The sequence below is a fragment of the Lepidothrix coronata genome, unplaced genomic scaffold, assembly GCF_001604755.1.
Source record: "Lepidothrix coronata isolate B3197 unplaced genomic scaffold, Lepidothrix_coronata-1.0 Scaffold3, whole genome shotgun sequence".
In the NCBI taxonomy this organism is placed as follows: Eukaryota; Metazoa; Chordata; class Aves; order Passeriformes; family Pipridae; genus Lepidothrix; species Lepidothrix coronata.
In genome coordinates this window covers 11811876-11832717 of record NW_016690183.1, presented here as the reverse complement: position 1 = coordinate 11832717, position 20842 = coordinate 11811876, and the positions used below count along the sequence as shown (strand labels likewise).

Here is a 20842-nt window from a genome sequence, read left to right as displayed (position 1 = left end):
GCATATGACAGAAAATGCTTTCCTCTTGCTTTAAAGATGCATAATGCGACAGCAAGATGAAAGATCCCATAGCTACGAAGGATTACAATTTTCTCAAGAACAGTTTCATCTCTAACAAGATCAAACTCAACTATTCCCCATAAATTGAGGAGGTGCCACTTTCCTTTCTTAAATCCATTACTATTTCTCCTGTTTCATTAACCAACCTTATTTAAGAAAGAAGAATCGTATCTTAAAAGGAAGAAGGCAGCAAGGTAGCTTTGCATGCCACCAGACAAGTTACCTACAATATGTATTGCTGCCTTCTGTTAAGAGAAACTCAGCCATGCCAAAAGCTGGCAGTTTCCTCCAGCAGCTGAGAAGTAAAAAGTCTTGTTGAGCATGTTTTCCTTTTGAGCAGCCACATGTGATGCAGCACAGCTACTAGGCTGTGAGAAGGAAGGGGCCACAGGTCTGTGCTGGCAGACTGTGGCCCTCTAAATTTTTGTTTTCAAGTTTTCAAGAATATATTACATTTCTATATAGATGATAAAGCTAGCAATGATACCCATGAAAGGTGTTTTCAAGCACTTTTAGATTAAATGTCACCTAAAGCATGATTTGATCTGGATCTGCTTTTATATTTTTTAATCATTGACTTATAATGTGTGCATTAAAAGTCACTGAGGACAAAAAGTATTTGTATTTAAGGCACTATTTTTGCTTTTGTATGACTTTAAACTGATGACAGCTTTAAGACCCACTAGAGTAAGCAAGGATTAGACCTTAATGTGCTTTCCTTGTTTTAGTACATAAAATTTTCACATGGTCAACTTTAGAAAGAACAGCAACTGTCAAGAGTTTTACCATGTTCTACTTTAATAGGGATGAAGCAGGGAAACATTTCTTTATTTTTTTTTTAAACAGGACATGCATTCATAGAAGGAATCTAAGCCTAAAACTCACCTTTAGCCTAGGCAGGACAATCCATCTCTCTCACCTTTGGCTTTTTTTTTCTCCTTTTATTTTCTGACAGTGTTTTATTTCCCTGTACATGACCCAATCTTCAAGCCTTCTTCCACTCCCTCAAAGAGATTACATTCACACACACACCAACCATTTTTTCCCCAGGCAGAGATTTTGTACCAACTGCTGAACTTTCATCTCAGCCAAAGTACATCCCAGCTGAGATGCAACAGAGACATTTCAACCCTCACCAATCTCTCTCTGCACTTTCGAGGTTTTTAAAGCACGGGGATGCAAGACCTTCACTGCCAATTTGGGAATTTCAGAAATGCACATTGATATTTCGTTCTTCCTGTATTTTTTTTTAAATGTCAGACCGAAACAACCTATGCTCTGTAGAAGCCAATTACTATAGCTTTCATGAAGGTTAAAAGTTCAAAAGGAAAGCTGGTTTCTTCATTTAGCAGCCTCTTTCAACAATTACGATAAAAAGAGTGATGCGGCTGCGTAGGTATGGCAGCAAGGGGGATGAGAGGACGGGTCTCAAAGTTTTTAATTCTTTTATTTATGACTCCCCTTCTTCCACCAGATTCTGACCTTACCCTCTTCAGGGGACACTGTTCCAAATACCAGCAATGATTAAAAGCTAGGAGAGACACATTTCCTGCTGTCCTCCTCAACACAAACAGAGCAAATAGTCCCCAAAGCACATTTTTCCCTGCAGCCTTTGGGAAAACTTGTCCCAGACACACAAGACATAACCATGCAAATTATACCTCTTTTCCAAGCTTGCAGGCTTACTAGGCCTTCTTTCAAAATCCTCTTCATGCTGACAGACATAAATCAAGCAAGCAAACTTGCTCTGTGAAGTCAAAACTTCACATGGCCATAAAAGTCTTGCTTTTTCTTTTTTTCTTTTTTTAAACATTAACTTTGCACATAAGCATAAGCACCAAAAATAATGCACCGAGTATTATCTTGCATTGGATTTTCTAATGAAAATACTCTGTAACCACAAAAGGAAATGCTTACGGATCACTAATGAAGGGACTGATTCATAAGCCTCAGAGAACAAGTGTTGAACAATGTACACTCAGTGAGGTTTCAGCTTTATCCCTTATTAAAATAAAACCACATGCTTGATCTTTGCCCACTTTGATTTATTAATGTTGTTGCTTTTCAAGATTTTGAAAGTAAGTATGAACAGAGCAGTTAGAATAAAACAATTCATCACAAAAGCCTCATACGCCAAATGTTAGAATTGCCATCTATCTTACTTCCTCTCTTAAAAAGGTGCATTTATAGATTTAAAGGACTAGATGGGAATTCCAGTTTGAAAGTCAGAAAAGTAGGCTGATGGAAACAGTAAAGTACTACATCCCAAATGTAACATAGCCTCTGCTACTGTACATAAAACATCAGTTGGTCATCTGTCAATCCACTAAAATGCCACATGCATTGGAAAAATATTAAAGTATCAGCAAGAAAAAAGGAAGAATCCTTTGAAAAGGCCAGAGACTTATCGATTCTGAGTTGTGCATAAATAAACCCTCATATCCAAGGCAACTGTGTGGCTTTACATCTCAATATCTTATGTTACAGACATTTCCCCCACCTGAGTTCTTCACTGGAATGCAAATCTGGATTAAAGGCACAATGCAGAGTTTATCCTTTCGGTTGAGTCCCATTCCAGAAGATATTTGTTCTACATTACAAAGTGTGTCACATTTTCCATGGAGCATTCAGGAAACTCCTAGCACAAAAACAATGAACGGGATGTTGCGGGTCAGGATAGAGCTACACTCATTGAATAGCAACATTTGAGCAAGGGGAGGAGGAAACTTTGCACAGTCTTTTATTACTTGGCATCTTCTTGGTTCTGGCCCTATGCGGGCTTTTGTGGGATAATCAAAGTTTGCATGCAGCTCTTGGTTGGCCAGAGCTATCCCTTGGTTTTATAAGAACTTAATGCCCCAGACAACTTTATAGGACTCACAACCATGAAACAGCTGTGACAGCTTCAGCCAGTCCACCGCAGTTCATACTCTTGCTCTTGGACCATCTGTGAACCGATTATGGGCATGTCTGCTAGTCGTCCTAAGCACAGGACAGATCTGTACATTTGGGGTTGTTTTGAACATTTCTGCTAATAAAACTATCACTGCTCAGAATTATTGTCGGAATTCAGATCTGATCTATTACTACATTACTCCTATCCTGTGCCTGGAAATACCTGGAGCATTAATATTCCCACAGCAAGAGGGTAGCTACACAGAACGCAAGGACAATACCCATATGTTGAAGTTTCCCATGCCCACAAGCATTCAGAAGCTGGTGCTCTACCTCCTCAGTGGATCCTTCCTGTATAGGAAGGCCTTTGCACAGTACTTTGGTTGGATTAAAGCTTATGCACCTTCCAGAAACACCTCTTGGTAAACCTCATGCTCCCAACTCTTGATGGAGTCCATGTAACAATAGATAGGTGCTGTGAGACCATGGGAGGGACGACAACTCTCATCCTCCCCTAACGGATGCTCGCTGTAACAGGAAGGAATCACTGAGAACCCTAGTTCTTTAAAGAACCACTAAGAATCAAAAAACAGTGGAAGTTCTTGAAGACCAGTGAGCTCCTGAGCACTGCTCTTTCTTTAATAAAGTGGTCCCCCTCATTTTACGTGAATGAAGCCCCAAGAGGTTGGTGTTTTGGTTTTTATTCAGCAGCACCATGCATTTCTAGCTTCCCTATTTCAGATCTGGTTTTATTCATCAGACTTTCCACATGGTAATCCTGGAAGAGCAACTCTAATGCAATACTTTCAGCATCAAATTGAGAGGCCTAATTTGTGGCCACAGCTGTGGCCTGTTATCTGTACCTCATCACTCCAATCCAGCACAACACAAACTCCATAATTCTTCAAACACTGACATGCCTTAACACCACAACAGCAATTAATTGGCCTCTTCCAGACTCTGCCATTAAAATAAAACTAACATACCACAATCTGAAAATAAAACAAATTCAGTCCCAGCCCTACCCAACCTCTCTATAATTTAAAGAAAACCCCTGCAACTTCAGCATTTAAGAATTGGGACTTTTGACGGAAACTTTTTTTATTCATATGCTTACTTTTAAAGGTTACTGATAAATCCAAACCAGTAACTTCACATTAGCACCCAAACTACATCATTAGCTAAACTTTTTACAGGGACTTTGGAAAAAAAAGTCTCCTGTGGTCAAAACAAAAGTAAAACTAACTGAAATATTTTCATATTGACCTGAAAGAAAAACAAACAAACAAACAAAACACAAACCCAACCAAAAACTCCACTCAACAACTACTTCACTACAAAGAATTTAAGATTAAATGGCAGTTTCAAAGACAATTCAGACTAAGAAATACCACCCTATAAATCTGTGAATAGGGGGTTCTTTTGATAATGCCCTCATTAGGTAAGTTAGGGTCATTAAAGCCTTTTCCCAATAACACAGTAACTGGCTTTTCATATAAAGAAAAAAGGTTTTCTTCCTTTCGTTTGCAAAGAAAAGTCTAACAGTAAAATAACGTCATCAGATGGAATAACACTTCCCTGTTACATCATAAAAAGAAATCTCACTTCAAAGTAGAGATGATTTTAGACTGAAATGAGTAAGTTTTTAATCAAAAAAGGACATTCACTTTTAAGTCACTGTGATTTTATTTCAACTTTTATTCACTAAGCTTACTCAGCTCCATTCTCTCCTCTAGGAAGCAAATATAGTTCATATTAGTTCCCTTATATTCCATATGGAAGCATAGGGCAAAACAACTTTGATATTACCCTTAGCAATAAGACTAGCAGATCAGGCAGGGGTCTAAGAAGAAACACACCACTTCCAAAATAAAACTGCATTTCACAGAGTAATTAAACATCCCATGCATGTAGTACAGGTGAACCACTCAAGAAGTTCAGTGATTTAAGAGTGACCTCAGAATACAAACCATGCAATAGGAAAGAGCCCAAATATGGCACATGTCCCTTCATAATAGGCACACTGCATTACAAAGTACTAAGGCATGCCCTCCCAGTTACCTGGACCTTCCTGAGGTTTTTTTGAGGCTTAACCAAATAATAAATGTACCTGCAGCAACCTTCAAAATCATTAAGTTTTCCTAAAGGCCCTTTTCAAATCAACTGTTACCTTTTGTAACAGGTGTATTCTAAAGGCATTTAACCCTGAAGTTTACTACCCCCAGTATCTAAATACAAATCAAGAACTACCTTTCTCAGCTGGTATTCACTCTTGTCACTACTAAGGTGAATATTTAAACTTGTTGTTTAAAAAAATAGATATTGTTTCATTAACTAGTTTTACACGGCAATTTTAAATTAATTATTGCTAAATGCACACTGCTAGGCACCAGAGCAAATTCACATGGGTAACCAATTAAAACAAATAAAACCTAAGAGAAACAGCCATTTATCATTGGAGACTTAAAAAAAAAAAAAAACAAATACAAAAAACAACCCCCACAAAAAGAACTCATCACCAGCCTTTCAGAAACAAATCTAAGATCATAGCTTTAATATATAACAAAAGGTGAGATTGAGAGAGAGTAGTTCTATTGCACATTATAAAACATGTCTCCACATTTTACAGACCATATGTTATTTGACTCACTCACTCCTTCCTGGAGATAATAGCCTTTTCCTTTATCATCACGCTCTTCAACCTGCAGATACCAACTATTGTTTTCTGTCAGACTGATACAGAACTAAATAAGTTCAAAGCAAGTGTTCTCCAACTTGAATTTAGCTTTCAAGTCTGCTGCTTGCTCTTCATGAAAGAAAACAGTTTTTTGCAACTTAGATTGTTTACCTTCTCCAGCTACACCAATTAGACTAATGAGAGTTACTACTCCCACAAACCTAGCTTTTTTTTTTAATGCAATCATTTAGCCTCACAGGCTTGCCAAGCTGGTGAACAGGGCTTTAAACTAAAACTGCTGGGGGAGGGGAACCTCAATCCACCCAAATCATAAATCAGTTTGATGCCAGGGCCAGCAAGAGATGTCGAGAGCCTGAAGAGGGATTGAAGGTCAGAAGGAGAGCACTTGAAGAGCAGCACAAAGGGATTTCAGCCACTCCAGTCAGTAAGCTGGCTGCTTTTGGGGCCCAACTGAAATGTCTCTATACACACACACACACACACACACGGAACAAACAAGAGTTGGAGACATTCACATGTCTGCAGGGCTATGATCTCACTGGCATCATAAAGATGTGCGGGATGACTCCTTTGACTGGAGTATTGGCATGGAAGGATACAGGCTCTTCAGGAAGAGCAGGCAGGGAAGACTCAGAGGTGAGTCATGTCAGTGACCAGCTGGAGTGCATGGAGGTCTGTCTGGGGATAGATGAGGAACCAACTGAGAACTTTCAGTCAGGATTAAAGGGAGGCCAGGGACAGGTGACATTATATATATATAGTGGGGGTCTGCTACAGGCTGCCTGACCCAAAGACTGAGCAGAGGAGGCCCTCTCCACACAGATAGGAACAGCCTCATGTTCACAAGTGCTGGTCCTCATGGACTTCAACCACCCTGACATTTGCTGGCGGGACAACACATCAGGGCATAAGTAATCCAGGAGGTTCCTGGAATGCATTGATGATAACTTCCTTCCACGAGTGCTGGAGGAGTCAATGAGGAGAGGTGCTATGCTGGACTATAGTCTAATCAACAAGGAAGGGCTGATGTGGAATGTGAAGCTCAAGAGTAGCCTTGGTTGCAGTGACCATGAAATGGTAGAGTTCAGCATCCTTGGGGCAGCAAGGAGAGCGCACAGCAAGCTCACTACCCTGGATGTCAGGAGAGCAGACTGTGGTTTCTTCAGGGATCTGCTTCGTACAGTACCATGGGGTAAAGCCCTAAAGGGAAGACAGGCCATGAGGAGCTGGTTGATATTCAAGGATTACCTCTTGGAAGCTCAGGAGCAATGCCAGTGAAGAAGTCGGGAAAAAATGCCAGCAGGTCTGCATGGATGAATATGTAGCTCCTAGAAAAACTCAAGCAGAAAAAGCAAACCTATGGAGGTGGAAGCGGGGAGAGGTGGCCTAGGAAGGATACAGAGAAACTGCCTGAGCTGCTACGATCAGGTGGAAAGCTAAAGCCCTAATAGAATGAAATCTGGCCACTGACACCGAGGGCAACAATAAAAGATTCTATAGGTACATTGGTGACTAAAGGAAGACTAGGGTAAATGTGGGCCCTCTACAGAAAGAAATGGGAGATCTCATTGCCCAGGTCTTGGAGAAGACTGAGGTACTCAATGACATTTTTGCCTCAGTCTTCACCAGCAAGTGCTCCAGCCACACCACCCAAGTTGCAGAAGGCAAAGGCAGGGATTGGGAGAATGAAGAATCACCCACTGTAGGAGATGATCAGGTCTGACACCACCTAAGGAACCTGAAAGCCACTATCCGTCATATTCAAGAAGTCATGCCAGTCAAGTGAAGTTCCCAGTTAAGAAAACTGGGAAAGGAGACTGGAAAAGGAGAAACAAATCTGCTAGGGAACTACCAGCCAGTCAGTCTCACCTTTGTGCCTGGTAAAATCATGGAGCAGATCCTCCTGGAAACTATGCTAAAGCACATGGAAAGAAAGGACCTGAATGGTGACAGGCAATATGGTTTCAATAAGGGCAAATTGTGACAGATAAATCTAGTGGCCTTTTATGACAGGGCTATAGCATTGGTGGATAAGGAAAGAGCACATGATACTATCTACCTGGACTTGTGCAAAGCATTTGACACTGTCCTGCATGACATCCTTGTCTCTACATTGGAGAGACATGGACTTCATGGATGGACCACCTCACAAATAATGAATTGTCTGCATGGTCACACTCAAAGAGCTGTAGTCAACAGCTAAACGTCCAAGTGGAAAGCACTTGGATATTGTGGAGTGGCGAGCGGAGTGACAAGTGGCATTCCTCAGCGGTCCGTACCAGGACCAGCGCTGTTTAACATCTTTGTCAGTGACATGAACAGTGAGATTGAGTGCATACAGCCAGTTTGCTGATGATACCAAGCTGTGTAGTGTGGTTGACACACTGGAGGGAAGGGATGACATCCATTAGGACCTGGACAAGCTTGAGAGATGGGCCTCCTCATGAAGTTTAAAAAAGCCAAATGTAAGGTTCTGCACCTGGATCAGGTCAATCCCAAGCACAAATATATGCTGGGTGGAAAATGGATAAAGAGCAGCCATGAGGAGAAGGACCTGAGGATGCTGGAGAATGAGAAGCTTGACATGATCAAGCCATGTGGACTTGCAGCACAGAAAGCCAACTGTGCTCCAGGTTGCACCAAAAGCAGCATGGCCAGCAGAACGAGGGAGGTGATCCTGCCCCTATACTGCCCTTTCATGAGACCCCATCTGGAATGCTGTATCCAGTTCTGGGGTACTCAGCACAGGAAGGACATTTGTTGAAGCAAGTCCAGAGGAGGACCACAAGATGATCAGAGGGAAGGAGCATCTCTCCTATGAGGACAGGCTGAGAGAGCTGGAGCTGTTAAGCCTGCAGAAGGCTCTGGAGAGACCTTAGAGCAGCCCTTCAGTACCTAAAGGCAGCCTACAAGAAAGATGTGCAGGGCATGTAGTGATAATACAAGGAGTAATGGCTTTAAACTGAGAGTAGGTTTAGATTAGACATTAGGAAAAAAATCTTTATTGTGAGGGTGGTAATGTACTGGAACAGGTTGTCCAGAGAAGTTGTGGATGCCCCATCTCTGGTAGTGTTCAAGGCCAGGTTGGACAGGGCTTTGGGCAACATGGTCTAGTGGAAGGTGTACCTACCTATGGGGGTATTCTATGATTCATGAGCTCAGGCTTTTAGAATAGCATCAAGAGTGGATATTGCAATAAAGCCACAGGAGATGGTTTCACTGATAACTTTTGGTGACCCCTAAATCCTTCATAAGGACGTCCTGAAACTTTCCAGTTTATCGGCCTATTCTATTGGATAGAGAAATACATATCATTACCCAGGTACAAACAAGTATTGTGACTCATCCATGGGCTTCTGTTCACTGTAGCAAGGGACAATTTGCACAGTATCCTAGTACTCTACTCCCCTCCACAAAATGACTCATCCAAGATTGTTCATGATATAAACTGATGTAAGCTGTGCAGCTGAGGAGCAGAGGTTCAAGGCACAGACTCTTTCTGAGGTAAACATGCATCTTGGTTTGATAGACTATCTACATTTTGACGAAACATAAAAGACCTCCCACATTCTCAAGAATCCTGCCACATAGAAGGAGGAACAAATCAGCTGCCATCATTTACTCATATGCAACTTTGCCATGTGGCAACCCACCTGTAGAACCAGGTGCAGATTATTTGTATAAATTCTCCTGGTAAGACCTTCATACCAAGGTCACACAGAAAGTCACTGTCAGAACTTAAGGTAGAAAATTAAATTTCTTTGCTGTTGGTTTCCATGAGGGAAGGATTTCACCACTTAACTCCCAAATTCAAGCCTAGTGCTACAGTCATAAGGGCAGCGTCTTACATACAGAGCAAGGAGTGCAGGAATCAAGAGATACAAAAGGAGACCAATGAACTACTGAAATGTGCAAAGTCCTTATTTCTTTAAGATATTGCATAGATTCTGAAGATGACTAAGAATTTTATTCATGAAAAATCAACCCCAAATAACTCAAAAGAACATTCAGCGTGGGAGGTTCTTTTGCAAAAATTAAATAGCAATTGTGATGAAATAGTATCTTCTACCAACTTACCAAAGAATTTACATTTTGCTCATGCTCTTACCTAACTGTGAAGAGCCAGGAATCATACACAAGGGATAATAGCCAATCTGTTATCTCAAAATGTAGCATTATTTCAAAAACATATTTGGAAGAGCAGGAAGCAAAAGCAGGGTTAATTTAAAAAAAAATCTTAGGGTAAGATTCTTATTTCAGAGCTATCCAATAGATCGAACCTCCAGTTCACATCAGCTACAGATCTGCACAGAGCTAATTTTAGCAGAATTTAAAAAATGCTGGCTTAGCATGTTTGATCTACTTATATTCAAACCATGTTATCATTTGACTTACCTGTACCCACACCTGATGCCTCATGACTTAAAACCTGGTATCACAAAAGTGCTGCCAGAAGATGACAAGAAAGGCTATTAGCCCAAATCACTACTTACTAACTATGCTCTTAGAATTCTTTCCTTCTCCCTCACCTGTGCTGTATTCATAGGAATGTGATTTTCTTCCTTTCAAGTACATCATCTAGACATTCTGCGGACATCAGCAGGTCAACAGAGTTCCAACTCCTCCAATACCATCACTAGAATATATGTATTTTAAGGATCTTCATTTCCAAAGCTGTTGACAACTTTCAGACTCAATGATCTCTGTGAATCCCTTCCAATTCAGAATATTCTGTGATTACTTTGCTGTTGACATACTGCTATAAACCCAAAAGGAAAAAGAAGCCACAGCTATATCCTGGTCTCTTTTTAAAAATATATAAAGTCAATTCTCCTGTTTAAAAGGTCATTAAAAAGCATTAAAACAATACATTTGTTCAGTTGAAAAGATCAAACACTGACTAACTCCATCAGTTTAGGACAATGTGCTATTATGCTTCAAAGTCACATGTAGCTCATATCAAATGAAACGTCAGAGAAGCAAAGCATTTAAATGCATATTTGACATACTTTTTGCATCTCAGTACATTTCACTTCTCAATGGGGCTGTGGGTGGGAGAGGAAAAGGTTGGTTTCTTATGGATTTGAGTGTAAAGGCATCATTTGCCAATTCAGATTAGAGGTTACAACTGCCCACTGCTAGATGCTGCTGTGTACAGGAAAAACGCATACCACAGATCACCATTCTGCATATTCAGAAGGAGCACTTACAATCACTGTCTGTCTCCTCATATAGCAGCATTATACAGCCCTCACACTGCAATGCCAACACGAGTAATTTGTCATTAAACTTTCAAGCCATTCCTTCTTATTTGTGCATAACAATATTTACTATTCTCAAGTACCCCATGTCACTGGATTTATATCAGGCCTTAAACAATGAGAAAAAAAAAAAACAAACCAAAAACAAACAAACAAAAAAACCCCGTGAATTTTGAAAGGTCCAAAGTTGCTGCTGCCATTTTGCAAACCCACTTCTACAATGTTAGGTACTGGTCAGTCAGAGCAAAGTTACTCTCACATTTTGTCTCCACTTCTGTAAAGGATAAACCCCACCCCCTATTTACTATCTGTTGATTAATGCGTGTATACATCCCTCATCTTAGACTCTACAAAAGATTGAACAACATTTTATCTCACACAAGTATACTAAGCCAGGGGCACCAAAAGCAGATGTAGGTGCCTGAACTCTGCGTAACATCAGAACAACAGTTTGTTTGTGTCTGTCATAATTTCACAGAAAAAGAACTATATTCATGGCTAAAATTCCTGTAAATCAATAATTTTCCCCAATTCCACCTTCACCTTTATAGTAATGAACAAGGCAAAAGACAAACTTTACATTTCCATCTGGATGTTAATCAAATACCACCACAGCCATTACTTAGCATTTCTCATACAGAAGGCTCTTAGTCACCTTGAGGATATCAAAATCATTACTGATAATTTGTAAATGAGGGATGTGATAACCAAAAGACAGAGTTAGGTAATATCAGTAAGTGGAGAGACAGAGTTGGTCAACCTGAAAATGTTAGTGCACAAGAAGTAAAAACTTTGAATTTACACTGAACTGGCTAATCTTGACTACTACTTGTTTGAACATTCCTCCAATTTGCCTACAAGAAAAAAAAGAAAGCAAATGCAGATAAACTTTACTAGAAGCAGGTTAATAAGATTACGTTAAACTTCTATAGGCATCTGAGTAAAATTTAAATGCCTTTAAGTTGATTTAATGTACTTAACTGAGGAAGTAAAGAAACTAAAATTAAAGCCACTTAAATTCTGCTTAGATGTCCTTGTATAAGAGTACTATATAATTTAATCCACTTCCAAAGCATATCTTATCTGGATTAATTCTTTCAAGTGCTCCTGTGTAGACAAACCCTCAGCATATGCTAAATGCACAGGCAGCTTTCTCAAAGAAGATAAACTATCTTATACTTAGCATAAAAGACGGAGATTACTGATGAGTTACTTGTGATCTATACATTCCCCTATAACACACCAATACCCCATTTACATACCCTTAAGTAACAGAGTTCAGATGTCCTGAATTTCAGACTCAATGTTTTCCATCTACTGAAAATTAAATATTTATTTTTGAGCTTGTAGCAAAAACCAGTTTCAAATATGGTCTCAACCAGATCACTCTATTTTATCGTTCCTTAAGTCCAAAAGGAAGATTTCATATTGACATCTTATCTACCAGTGTCAAGATCAATCATTGCCTACAGATGAGTTGATATAGCTTGTTATATTTAATTTCATGTAGATGTTTTAATTTCAGACAAATGAAACGTGCCTCCCTCACAAACTTTTTGAGATTCAGTGATGTCTTGCTGAAGGTTTTTTGAGGGCATAAGAAGTAGGCTGACTCTTATGTGCTTCTGTGGGCAAAGCTTCTTCACATATATAAATGTCATACATCTTCACCAAGACAACCCAATTTTCTCTGTACGAGGGGCAAACACCAGCTTATAAACTTATTTGTAAAACGCAGGAGGACTCTGTCTTGCAGTTCTGAACAGCTGGGAGTGCACAACCACAGCTGGAGGTGTACTTCCTCCTAAACTCATCTTCCCACAACAGCCACTACTCCACAGCGAAGGTCAGGTCTTGCATGCAGCCCCCTGGCAACCACCCCACCTAACCCACCCACTACCTTATTACAGCAAGGTGGACCTTAGAAGGAGCCAGCATCAGCAGTCACAGATGAGATGAGACCTGAAACCAAGCAAGCAAGTTCTACCAGGCTTCGTCGCTGGTCACACAAAAAGGGAAACAGAAAGCTGCCCAGCCCTATCCAAGGGGGAAAATGGGTCAGTGGCCAAAGGTGGAGGGGAAGGCAAGGAGGCTCAGTTATTAAAAGTGGCAGGAAATAATGCACAGCAGGTCAGTATTTGAAGTCTTGGTCTCGCTCGGAAAAATCTACATTCCCAATATCGTCAACTAATGAAAGTAAATCACTTATTAAAATAAGGTGTGGAAGCAGAAGACTATAAAAACCGTGTTTCCACTAAGATTTTAGCTTAAGTCAGTTAAAATAAGAACCCACCCTTTTTCATAGTTGATTCAAGGATACAGATGAAACTAGAAATGCATCTACTCCTACTCCTATCAACAACCCCCACAGAAAAATATTTAAATAGCAGAGATTTGTAATCTAGAACAGAGAGCAGTGTTCTATGAAGTATCCTCTAATTTAAATAAATCTCTCTTATTAACTTAAAGGCATTCTAAAACACATCATCAGTAATTTGTTATTTACTTGCTATTTCACGCTAGATCTCCCAAACATCAGTGTACATCTTTTGAAGACACAAACGTGTAATCATAGATGTATGGTATTCAGTCAAATACTGTATTTGAAATTGCAAATTTATTCCGAACACCAGTAAAATATTCCGTAGCTATGTAATTGCTTTTTTTGCTACAGCTCAATTATCTAAGTACTCTATCCTGTTCATGAAGTCACAGAATTCCTGAATATTTTGACGGCATACATGCAAATAATCTTTTTCCATCTAAATTCTTATATGGGTCATTACTACAGAACTAAATGCTTGACTACTCTCTTCATGCATTTATTCTCACAGTGCCCCTCTCAGACAGCATTGGCTACTAAATCAATAAAAAACTAGTAGGTAATCATGTAAACCAGAAGCATTCAAAAAACAGAGATTACAAAAGCAAAATCAGTATTTGAATGGAACCGTGATATAAATTTAGGAGCAAAATAAAACTCCAGGAGCAAGAAACAAAACTCAGCATCTTCTCCTGTCATGTATGAGGTTGAACTTTAATTGTTGCCATGACAATTACTTTGGTTGGAAAAGTCAAAGAGATACAACTCCCCACCAAACATGCAAGCAATATAAATGTGACATGAAATGCATTCACCTTGTTCCTATTAAACATACCTGTGAACAAAATCTGACGTGAAATGAGAATAAGCATATGTAATTTAATTCAATATATACAAGATAATAACTCAGAGAAACAGATTCTTTATTTCCATCATATGCCTGCAATATCTATTAAAACTGTTGTGAAACACTGACGAGTAACACAGCTCATGGAGTGTATACAGAATAACATGTAGCTGACCCAACTAGGACTGTTCACTGCACAAAATACAAAGTATCTGCAAATACTTGTGATACACCAAGAGGTACAAAATGAACTACAATCCCACTGCAAGAACAAAACAGCCCTTCTTCCCCAACCAAAAGAGATGGCATTTGAAACACAGTCCTCCAGAGTTCAAATGGTGTATGTGGTGAGGAAATACAGAAAATTCATATGGGATGAAATAGCCATTAGCACAGGTGGACTGACAAGGCACAGACAGATGCCTCTTAAAAACTTTGGCTAGTTCTTCACCTAAAGATTGTCTATCTAAGCTCAAGTGACACTGTGATTTCACCTTCAGTCTGTGAGATAAGGCCATCACCTCCTGAGGCTAAACTACTAGAAGAAAATTCAGATTGGAGGAAAGATGGGATCAGTTTTGCAAAGGTCAGTCAAGATGTGACCATGATACTCACCTGCCACACAACTTGGATGTAGTTGTAGTGTCCTAATAAGTTCCCAGTTCAGTGTGGACTGACGTTCCTCCGCAGAGGCTTTTTACAATAATGCTTTTGACACAGGCTCCAGCAAAAGGAAAAGGCAGACAGCAATAGCAACTAAATTAGAAAACAGCAGAAATGCCTAGTAATGGCTGGATTCAGAGCTATACAGAAGATAAGGGTAAAAAGATCAGTCAGTTCCCCAACAACAACTATCCTGAAGGGACAAAGTTTATCCACACTGAGCAGATGTCTTCATAATTTTAAGAGCTATGTAATACAAGGTGCCATCCAAGCACCACTGGAACAATAACATATCTTTAACCTCAATGGCATAATCAATAAAAAAACCCAGCAAACAAACAAATCCCAAAATCAAAAAACACCAAATAGCCAAAACAAAAACCACCAAAATACCCCAAACAAACAAACAAAAAACGCAAAAAATCCCAATCAAAACAACAAAAAAAACCCCGTAGCATGACCAAAAAATCACCATAGAACTATAAGATCTATCTTTAAGTCTGATCCAAAGCGTTGTTCCAGTGCTAGACTGCATTGTGTAAATGATGCTTTGCAAGGTGAATAAAAAATAGGGACAGGCAATATAAAAGACAAGTCTATGTGATTTGTGTAAAAACAGGCTATTACATGGATATAAACTATTTGATTTCTTATTTATTAAGTACCTGCAAAGTGCTCAGTGTTATTCAAGTTGCAAAGAAAATTGTCTTCTGCTTTAAGAAACTGACAATCTAAATGACAAAAAGGAATAGACAAGATGCAGCAAGAAGCCAGTGATGAATGAGGAATATTTTGATTGTGTTTTGAATTTGATTGCTTCCTGTCAGCACCTCTGAGCTAGAGTTCTTGCTACAGATTTGCTGACATGTGGGCAAGTGTGGTGGAGCAGAATATCGGTAAGGCATTTTAGACACAGAATTAGCACAGAGAAAGCCAAACTGAAGATGAAACAAAAAATGACAAGTTTGGAATCATTATTAGTACAGTGAGCAGAAGCATGAAGGATGCCTTAAGTAACCTGAAAAGAGCTTAAGATGATGACAGAAAACTGCAGAAACCTGATACTTAGAATATAAACTCAAGGCAGAGCTGTTGTAAGAAATTGCAGTTGAAGCTGATGTAATGGTAGAAAGACAGACTAGAGAAACCCTGCTTTATAAAACTGCTAGAACAATCAATATGGCTATTCAGGAGACCCATCTGATGAAGGCAGATGACGAAGGAATTCAGTATCAGCTGTTCAGTGATACAAATAGTTATGCAGTTAGGAAAAAAAAGTATAAGTAATTTTTATGGCCAACCTCTCAGTCTTGGGAGTTCATTCATTACTAGAGGTCCAACATGTCACATTTCTTTACAAAGTTTGTGAGAGAACTAGACAAGACTTCCTTTGGGAGTGTAAAAACAGTGCTGTCACAGATGGACTTCATACAAATGAGGTTTTGTTTCATTAAGTATCTTTTTCCCGTCTCTGAAATCCTCAACCTACACCAGTATTCAAATTTCTTTCTCCCTTTCTCCTCACTTAAAAACATAGGAGAGAATGAGACATTGTTTGTTTGTTTTCTTTACTTGATAGGAGACTAGTTTTTCTTCAGTTTGGTGGTACTCCAAGTGAAAAGGACAGCAGATACACTCCTGGCAACTGTACAGGGTGGGTTTTTTTCTTTTGTTTTTCCATAAAACACTTCACTGTGCCAGTTTTCTGAGTAACCTCAGAAATAATATGATTTTTCTGAGAGATGACAGCAGAGTGCAGTTAATAAACAAATTAGACCCATATGAAAGTGTGATTCATAAGCAATGTCATTACTCTAAAGAATAAGGTGGTACATGACCACCAAAGAGGCCACTGCTACATGTAAGCCTTCAAATGTAAATTGCTTCCCAGACTTTTGCAAAGCTTTTTCCAGCTCTTCAGCACATAACAGTTGCTGTGTCAAACTCTTCTAGACAGAGAAGAAACCCTCTTACAACGAAGTGTGAACGTCCAACACAAACCTACTCAAACAGCACTGTCTCCTCACAGCACCTCACACACAGACAAGGAGATTCCACTGAAACCATATGAAAGCAAAGAAAGTTTGAAAAGTTTCAGATAATTAATTGGCTTTTTTTGCATTAAAAAATGATGCAAACAAGCATAAAAATTTATTATGGTAGCAACACTTACTGTAGGATGCACAAATCACTGTTTCCTCCTAAATCTGGCTACAGAACAAAAGATTGGTAACATGCACTCCTGTGGTACAGTTTGCACTAAGGATAGAAGGATTTGATAGCTAGCCTGGTTCAAACACTAATATAGCAAGGTGTTTAAGTCAGGCAACAGAGGTGTTCTCAGTCAGTGCATGTAACTGATCACCCTGCTGAAGGATTTTCATCCCAAGACCTTGCATGTGCGTACTCAAAGCACTGGCACCATCAGCCAGAACAAACACATACGACAAAGGGCTGTCACATCCATAACAAGGGAATTTCAAGACAGCATACCCTACACAGAGAAAAGTTTATAAACAAACCCCCTTGTTTCTTCCCTTCTCTCTCCCATGTCAGCAGCTTTAGGTTCAGCTCTAGGGGATGAAGGGGATTACTGCAGAAAGCCAAAGAGATTGGCAGGGTGACAGGGCTAGGAATAGGAAGTCTAACAAACATGGAAGACCTGCCTCAGTGACTGACTCAGCTTCTGACCCACTTAATAAACTTGGCCAAACTGCTTCTTCGTGCCACTGCTCCTCTCCTAGTCTCTTGTGCGACCTTACCCAGTTAGGCCAGTATCTTCAAGGCAGTGACAGCCTCTTGCTAATTTTGGTGAAAAACAGCCTATATGCTTGAATAATACCTTAGTAAAAAAAAAAAAAGGGTGTTGATCTTCCTAGGATCTGCCATGCCAAGAATAAAACCATCTTTTCACATAAATAATGAAGAATACCCACACAGTTAAACCTGTTAATATTATTTAAAAATATGTACAGCTGGAAGAGTGGCATGTTGCTCTCATTCACAAGTTTGCTATATCCTTACCGACGCCTACGATCTCCCCTGAAGGTCTATTTACAGAGACATTTTTTCTCTCAGTGTCCAAGTTTTCCATTCATGTCCTTTCTTTCCCCTTCTCTCCTGCTTTATCCCCTCCCTCTAGCAGAGACCCTCAGTCCCATTAGGCAAACCATTTGTGGTGTGACATGGGGAACTGATCCAAGCCTCCAGTGAGCAAAAAATAAGCTGAAGAAAAGCAAACAATTTATTTTTAACCTGGATGGGTTCCCTGACTGAGCTTATTCCCCACCACAACAGGTGTATCAACATACCTGAGGAAGAAGCTGAGCAAACAAAGCTGCAACTACTGCTGACAAAGTCAGACATATACATTAGTAGAATAAGAATGTTTTTAAAAGATTAATATTGAAGTGGGGGTTCTCACACTGGGAAACTCTATAAAATGGACTTAATACATATTCCTTATATTGTTCACAGTTTCCTTTGTCAGTTTGGCTAATTATATGATATTTAAGTTTAAACATATGTTGCCTCCCTTGCAGTGAATCCTCTCCTCCTACATGATACAGCAGTGAAGTCATTTTGCTGACTTCAAGTTGAATCCTGCATCCTCTTCAAGTAGGTGGGCATTTTTAGATTATATGGAAAGCAGTCCAGCCCCAGGAGCACAGTGATTCTTGTTGCAATAAGCTGCCAAGAGTTTGACCACCACAAATATCCTGAAACACATCATCCAGGTGCAATATGTAAAAGAACCAACACAAATTCCACCATCCTGAGCATATGGTTCTTAAAACATGTAAGAGATGCTCAGGCTGCATCTGCCTTAGTGAAAGGTGAACCAGCACACCAGAGGCTTCAGTCTCCTTCCTTCCATACCATCACCAATCGACTTTAAGATTTTATCTTTTTAACTTAAAACCAAGACACATAAGAAATAAGTAAATTCCAAATGGAAGGAAGTGGCAAAAGACTAAGCAAAACAAATGTATTTAGAAGGGCAAAAAAAAAAATCTTGCAGCCTTTTACAAACTTTCATGTGCTATAGACAGGAAAATCTCTTTTAGTTGGTGTGTTCTACATTATGAGAGCCTTTAGTAAGCAGAGCAGCCAAGTACACCACAATAGCTGTGTTTCATTAGCTTAGCACAGCACAGTATAGGATTTAAAGGGAATAGACAGCAGCTGAAAATAATTCCATTAAATTATCATTAACCCACAAACCCAGAAGAGGCATATAATATTCAGGACTGCTATAGAAGCAGAATTAACGCCTGTAAAAGATGAATTATCCTGCTCTAACTGGGATTCAAAATCCTAAAGGAATAAAGTTCACCTCAAATAGTGCTCCCTGAGGTGGGAGAGAGGGAAGGAAAGAAAGGAACGCATGGCCTAGTTAAAAATATCAGAAGGTAAGAACACAAACTGTAAAACAATGTAGTTCCCAGAGGACTAACATTTTTAATGGTTAATACACACATTCCCACACATTCCTTCTCAAAAAGGACTTTGAAAATAATCTAACTTTAAGATCTGTAAATGAAATAGACATGTGAGAATTCAAACCCTTACTGCAGAAAAGACCAAAACCTCACAGACTAGAGCAAAAAAAGGTAGCCAGGACCGGAGTGGACTAAAACACAACCAGCAGTGACAGCTATAATTCCACTGGCAGATGTACCTCATAACAGTCCACGAGTTTGACACCACAAGGTCTTAGACTATAACAGTATCACCAAAAAAAGGTACATAATTAATCTAAGTTTTAGAATGGGAAGACAAATAGATTCGAGGGACCGCGCTGTGCTCAAAGTGAAGAGGGAATTTATGCTAAACATGGGGAGGGGAAATAATTATTCAAAAAAATTTAAAAGATGCTGACTTACAGCACCTATTCATTTCATCTGTGAACAGGTATCAAAAACAAGTAAAGGCACTATTGGCCAGGAGGAATAACAAAACTCCCAAGTTTTTTCTCCCAGCACCACCTGAAAAAGTCAGCCTGGTAAGGCCCTTTGCTAGGTGCAGGTCAAAAGGAAGGACTAAGCAACCAACTGAGGTCTGAGGAAAGCCATAGTAGAAGCTGCTATCAGACAAGCTCCAAGAAGACCTCACCAGACTTGGTGCCTCATTAGTCACTGGCCACCTGAATTTACCTGGCTCCTCCAACTGGAGATAAATTCTACTTAATGAGCAAGCCAGCATTTGGAAACAATTAACACCTTATTTTCATTAACCATCACGTTCTTCCCTTCTGCACCCCTGCAGAATTTAAAGTATTTATAAAGAGACAAAAAACAGCCTGTGGACTTTACAGTTACAGTAAAAGTTACCAACACAGATTTGTGCTTTTAAGATGTTTTTAAGCTCCACACAACTCCCTATCGAACACATAAAACTAATTTGTAATCCAACCTTACTGGGCAGCAAGAAGTTTCTTTTTAGTTGAGTCCTCTGTTACAGCAAGATTTTATAACTGTTCATCTGTATTTCTCTACCATCTGCACAGCACTATTCCATATGGGCACACAGGTTTTTTTTTTATGTTTTTGTTAAGTTTCCTTCATTAGCAATACTAACTCCCAATTCTGTTCTTTTATTGTATGATCAGCACAGGACTTTAATGTTTAAAGCAAGTGCTTCCCAGTATTTCTATTTAAACTCTTTGATGAAATTGCTAGAGCAGCATGAATCACAATTATCTAGAAGATTCTGCAACTACTCTGACAACAAGACTTTGCGTACAGTAAAATCACACCCTGCATGTTTCAGACTAGAAGTCATGTCAGTTATGAGATGACAATCTGGGTTTAGTACAAGTTTTGGCTTTTAGGCCTTTCATTTCATTTTTCCTTAAAGAAGTAAGAGATTAATTGTCTCATACATTTGTCTAACCAAAGAGAGCAAAGAGCTTCCATGTGAGCAGCAGGGCTAAGGCAAACTCATCTGAATTCCTGGTGCAGGTTTCTAGCTGTTTAACTACGTTCACACCAGAATCTTTCCTTCCAGTTTCTGCTCCATCCAGTTTCCTTCTCTCAAAAAACCTGTCTGAACTTTGTATCTTTGGGACCTCTATTGCTCTGCTGACTTGGTTT

At 39.5% G+C, this 20842-nt stretch overlaps 1 protein-coding gene across 3 annotated transcripts in view; it reads right to left on the bottom strand.

The window, feature by feature from the left end:
- The window catches only part of ELMO1 (engulfment and cell motility 1), a 315174-nt gene that overhangs the window by 277652 nt on the left and 16680 nt on the right, over positions 1-20842 (bottom strand). The window contains exon 1 of one of the 3 annotated variants that reach the window (XM_017823392.1): positions 14700-14716. The exons of the other annotated variants lie outside the window; for them this stretch is intronic. The gene's annotated coding sequence lies outside the window, so the exon portion shown is untranslated. Of the gene's footprint in view, positions 1-14699; positions 14717-20842 lie in introns of those variants that run through there. 3 annotated transcript variants of the gene reach the window in all.